The sequence below is a fragment of the Epinephelus fuscoguttatus genome, linkage group LG17 (assembly GCF_011397635.1).
Source record: "Epinephelus fuscoguttatus linkage group LG17, E.fuscoguttatus.final_Chr_v1".
Lineage (NCBI taxonomy): Eukaryota > Metazoa > Chordata > Actinopteri > Perciformes > Serranidae > Epinephelus > Epinephelus fuscoguttatus.
In genome coordinates, this window is record NC_064768.1 from 24,085,466 (window position 1) to 24,091,665 (window position 6,200).

Consider the following 6,200-nt stretch of genomic DNA (forward strand, 5'->3'; position numbering starts at 1 on the left):
ATAATGACAAACACAAGTTCAACCAGTTTGCATAAATTGTAGGGGGTGGGAATCACCAAAGGCCCCACAATACAATACTATTAGGATACTTAAGTTACAGTACAATATTATTGCGATTTTACACATTTTGCAATATGCGGAGTATTACCATAACATATACTTCGATATATTGCAAATAATTACTTTTTTTCAACTGTTAATTATATCGCTGTCTGTTCATCTCACTTCAATCATTTTTATTGCAGCAAAATTATCTAGTGGACTGAAAAAGCAATTGATTATATATACATATATATATATACCCTACTTGTGAATTTTGAAGCTATATATATATATATATATATATATATATAAAAACACATACACTAAGAAATATCGATACTTGGCTTCTATGTATTGACACGATATAGAGTGTGCCAGGGCTGACGTCAAAACCCGGAAGTTTAGCATTGCACTGGTTCCTGGAAGAGAAAGTGAATGTGATTTTTGCATTGCGTTTTGGATTATGTCAGAAAATAAGCTCTGTGGCTAACACAAGTTTATGATACTTACAGGTTTTGTTCAGTGAGATAATCTTCACATATGAAAACCTTTCATACCGCAATTGAAGCTTAAATGTGATCGCCAGAAGTAAAAAGCTAACGTTAGGCTTTAACGGACTACATGACTACTCCACGGTCGCATAACTCTTGATGTCACCACCACTAAGCTTTCAACTGATTTCGGCTGCTTTATTTTAAAGACATTGTATAATGGGGAAATCGGACTGTTTAGGCTAAATAAGAAGCTGTAATGGCGGACTGCCAGCACTGTCGTCTGTTCGGGGGTGATGACGTTTAATGTCCCTGACAGGGTTTGTAGTCATATTGAGCAACTTGTTAGCAACCACCTTTTTTACGACACGTAAAAGCTTCAAAATTCACAAGTAGGGTATTTACTGACGTGTTTTATGTCGTAGAACAAAACCTGAAACTCGCTTAAGCTTTTGTTAACCACAGACCTTATTTGAGGCATTTTACCAAAATCCCATTCAAAAAACGTATTGACTTTTAGACGAGAGAACCGGAAGTGTTAAAAGCGCTAACGGAGTTCCGGGTTTACTGGCACACTTTATTGCAGAGCAAAATACATGATACTAAGCTGTATCGATTTTTTCACTCAAAACCTAACAAGTCACACCTATTTAAGTTTGTACACTGGACCAAGCCGGCAAAACCATAAATTGACCCAGCTCTACAGTGGTGGAAAAAAGTTTTCGGACATCCCATGCATTTGTGAAATATTGCATTAAGAATCACTCTTAGGTCTTCAAGTTCAATTTCTTTTAGTACAGTCACAGCCAAAATACTAAATAAATCCTAAAAAAGCCATTAAAAACTTAAAATTGATTGGTTCCATAAAAATACATAAGAAATTTTGAGTATTGGGTCATTTTGGTACCAGTGATGAAGGTCGTTCTTTTTATTAAAAGACACAATTTTTGTTGCCAAGCTTCGTGTCTACATAAGGCCAGCACATTTGAAAGTTCTTCAGACACAAAAATGGTTAAAACAAGGAACCTAACGCAGGAAACACGCCTGAAGATAAAGATTCTCAGCCAGGAAGGGTACAGCTGCCGCCAGATAGCCAGGAAGTGCAGATGCAGTCCTTCAGCTGTAGGATACACTCTGCAGAAAAAAAAAGACGAACCAACAGCTTGGAAGACAAACCAAGATCTGGGCATCCAAGGGTTTCTTCAGCAAGAAATGACCGCATCCTGATCCGCCTGCGCAGGCAAAACCGCTGAATGACATCACAGGAGCTTCAGCAGCAGTGGTCAAACCAAACTGGTGTCCAGTGTTCCACCCGCACTGTACGTGGCCGACTTTTAGATCATGGCTTAAGGTCCTACAAGGCTATCAAGAAGCCCTGATCAATGAGAGACAGAGGTTAGCCCGGCGTCGTTGGGCCCAGGCACACAAGAACTGGACAGCCAGGAATTGGAAGATTTTGTGGTCAGATGAGTCCAGTTTCCAGCTTTATCTTCCTCCTACTAATGTGAGTGCAGAAGGCCAGGCGAAGCATTATCTCCAGCATGTGCAGTACCTACTGTCAAGCATGGTGGAGGCAGTATCATGGTTTGGGGATGCATGAGTGCTGCTGGTGTTGGTCATCTCACTGTCTGTGATGGCACATTGAACTCTACCAAGTATTGTAGCATTCTCGAAACCTACATTCTGAAACTGGATGTTTCAACAAGATAATGCCCCTTGCCACACATCCAAGGCCAGTAGAGCTTGGCTGCAGGAGCACAGTATCCAGGTCTTTGAGTGGCCAGCTCAATCCCCGGACATGAGCCCCATTGAAAATCTGTGGTGGATTATCAAAAAGTCTGTTTCAAAGCATAAACCAAAGAATTTAGAAGATTTAAAAATAATTAATTCAAGAAGAATGGGACAAGATTACCCCTCAGCAGTGTGAAAGGCTCGTGGGGAACATGCCAGCCAGGATTAGAGCTCTACTACGTGCCAATGGCAGGACTACTAAATATTAATTTGATGATGTGATGGTTTATTTATTTTTTGTTCAGTTTTGAACACATTCTCTGTTATTTGTTGACTTTGATACCGACAATGTTGAGAACTGACATATTGAAACTATCAAGAATTTAGTTTTGTTAGTTTTTCTTGTAAACAATAAACAAAAAAATATAATTTGTATTTGTTTGTATCTGTCTAATGCAGCCACACCTTTTGAAACACAAAAAAGATTTTTCCACAAATATTTCATGATAATATTTGAGATTGTGTAAAATTTTAAGGGTGTCTGAAAACTTTTTTCCACCACTGTAGTGTCAATCTAAATCTCAGCAAGAGAGCTAATAAGCTTATTTCTGAAAATGCTGAACTATTCCTTTAAACAAGGTAAACATACTAAGTCAGGTTCATTCTTCAAACACAAGGTGTGACATATGCGATATATAAGGGACCCTAATGTTGATGAAGAAGCCTGTTTCCTTAGCAAAAAAGAGTTACCCTCATACTGTGTGCACAGTCCTCCAACTGTCACATGAAAGCTATAGTTTATAGATATGATATTACAAGGATGAATATAAAAAAAACATTATTCTCTGCAATTGTAAAGCAGTAGGACCTGCTTTGTTTCAGTCACATCTGAGTCTGGCTCATGTTCAAGACACTCACCAGCTATTATTAATATTTCTACTACTACTAACTAAAAAGGAACTTAAAGGTAGACTTTACCCTAATGTTTTACCAGGATTAAAGATTTCAGCAGCCTTGTTTCAAAACTATTTTCTTTAAAAGACAGCTGGGTTGAGGGGGCAACAGCAAACATCACAGGAGCAGAGGAAACCTGTCTACAGTGATGTTGAAAATGGGGCCAGAATTTCCAGTCTCTCTGTAATCAGTGGTTATGCCTACAGCAGTTTTTGGCACAGTATTTGTCAGTCTCATTTATCAATATCTAGTGCATCACTGAGAGAAAAAAAGAAATGGTTTTACAAAGGGGACTTAATTACAAAATTAAATCTTAGGTTAAGCTATTCAGGATTGATCATTTATACACCCACTGTGCCCCATTTGACAGTGAGGCCCAAAGTTTCTCTCAACAGTGTGATGCTGGAAGATACTCCAACTGATGCCAGAGGTACCAGACAGGTGAGATCTCTGCTTCACCAAATCTCACAGGTTAATGAAAAAATTTTCCATAAATAATAAATCACTCAGTGCTACATAAAATAATTTACACAAACATGACACGTTTGGTATCGTTATCTATATTCAGGTTAGAAAAGTATCGCTGCTGTAACCTGTCTTGTCACAGATATTGTCATTTCAATTAGTTTGTCTCAATGCTGCAAATATGCAAAAGCTTTAAACTGCTGGCACATTCAGCGGTTTATATAGAACACAGAAAACATTTCAATCAGATACCATTTGCTAAGTTTCATTTGTGCGACAATCAGCTCAAAGATCAAAGTTTTCAAATAGACAGGGGGATTTCCCTTTAATCTTTGAGATGAAATGTGAAAACCTGCTGACACTGGTAAACCCGCGGGTTTTCTGGTTAGGACAGAAGCTTTGAGTAGTGTGTTTTAGTTCAATAACAGCTCACATCAAGCCCCTCACAAGCTCTTTTTAAAATGACTTATGACAACCATGACAGGTGTGCAGAGAGATGGATTTTTGAGTCACCAAATATGCTGTCATTGAAAAATGGAAAAGCTCTTTCAGGGTGGTTAAATCAGACCTTAAAACAGGGCTGAATGATACATAAATATATTTATATACCACATATTTCTTATTTTGTCATTGTGACAAAATTCACATGTCAGGATATTGTGGATCACACGTCTCAACTCAAAGTGAAAGATACAGAAATTTGTCCCATTTGAAAACGTACACAAACACATTTTGGAAGTATGATTTTGTTCAGGCAAAACACATTTCGAACTCGAGTGAGTCATCTGTGCGAGGTTATCTGAGGGATGTTTTTTGTGACAGACTTCCTCTGACTGTCCACACAGTTGAAAACATCCAGTTATGCCTCACTGAAATCTAATAAGGCAAAAATGTTGGCCACTGGTGGCGATCAATCTCATTAGACAACTGAGTTTGAAAAACAACATAGATTGGTAGGCCTGACTGTCTCATTTTTCAACATCTGATTTGAGCGAAGGCCAAAAGATACTATCAAGGAAGCATAAAATACCAGAAACAGGCTTCATCCACGATCTTGTCAAGCTACAAAATCCAACATGTTGTGATATGTAGGTGCCTGGAGTGAGGTATTCTGGTGCATTTTATGGGTTGCAAGTGGAGCATAATTTTTTCTTTGTACAATGATGTACAAATACCACAAGTGCCAGCAAATCAATTAAGTGTTCCACAGTTTATCACATGGCCGACCTCTGTGCTAGTCCCCACAGACAACCTCAGCTCCAGACACTGTACTGTAAAGCTGAGCAAATAACGTCTCTCTCAAGCAAGAAAAGGACCCATATGATCTGAAGTCACTGCTGGAAACTCCATTCAACTGCAGGGTAATGCAAGGACAAAGAAAGGGATATTTGTTAACATAAAGGTCATCTATGTCACACAATCAGAGGAGAGCAGACTCCTCTCCCATGACAGCTCGCTTGAGAAGCACCAGTCAGATCACTCAATATGCACACTGACCTCCCTCCTGCTAAAACACACTAACCTAGCTCCTTGTCATCTGGTTATTTGTAATGTTTCACCTGAAATACTGGCAAACGATTGTAGAAGAAGAACACGTCCACGCTGAGTGGAATAAAGTGACTTAGCAAGTGCCTTTTCAGTCTCAACTGCTGGGGACGGAGCAGGCTGAAAGCCAACAGGTGACAGTGACAAGGAAAAACATTAACAAGGACGCGGATACAGATGGTGCAGGGGATACAGCTACCATACCTGCATAAAATTGTGACAGTAAAATGGACTTCACCATCTGTTGCCTCGAGAGTGTGACTACAAAATAGAGAACTAATCAGTTCCTATGATATTTAAAGGGACACAATGACAACAGGGAAGGATGAGAATTTACTACACAACAGAAGGGCATAACTCTTTTTCAATCTATGTTCTCAAAGCCACATTAGGCAGCTTAAAGAGCTGCAAAAAGACTAGATATTTTCTGCCTAAACTGCTGGTGCGTCAGCTTTACACACACAGGGCGGAAGATAATGTAATGTGTTAAGGGAAAACCTTGGAGGCATATTCATAGCACAGGAAAACTACTACTAAAGAGGAACCACAGTCACAAGACAAGTTGCCCCTAACCAACAGTGACTAAGAGGCAATTTGCTTAAAAATACATCAAGATGGCATCGAAGCTGACAGGCCTGTCTGACTGACAGACCTCACTCTGTCTGATATTAATAAACACACATTGTCAACCAGTAACAGGTTACATCTGTCAATATGATATATTTGCTGCCTACCTTGAGGCCAAAAAAAACCCACAATATACAACATGCAGACATCAGGAAATGACATTTCTGCAGGTGGTTGAAGAATGTGTCTGCTGATGGGAAATGAGGTCAGGGCTGTGCCTTGTTTACCTGGCATCCCCTTGAGGTGAACAAATAAACCTCTGTCACTTGCTTCTTTCCATAACAACCACACAGTGTTGCTATGCGTTAATAAAATACAAGAAAAGGATGTTTTAATCTTACATAC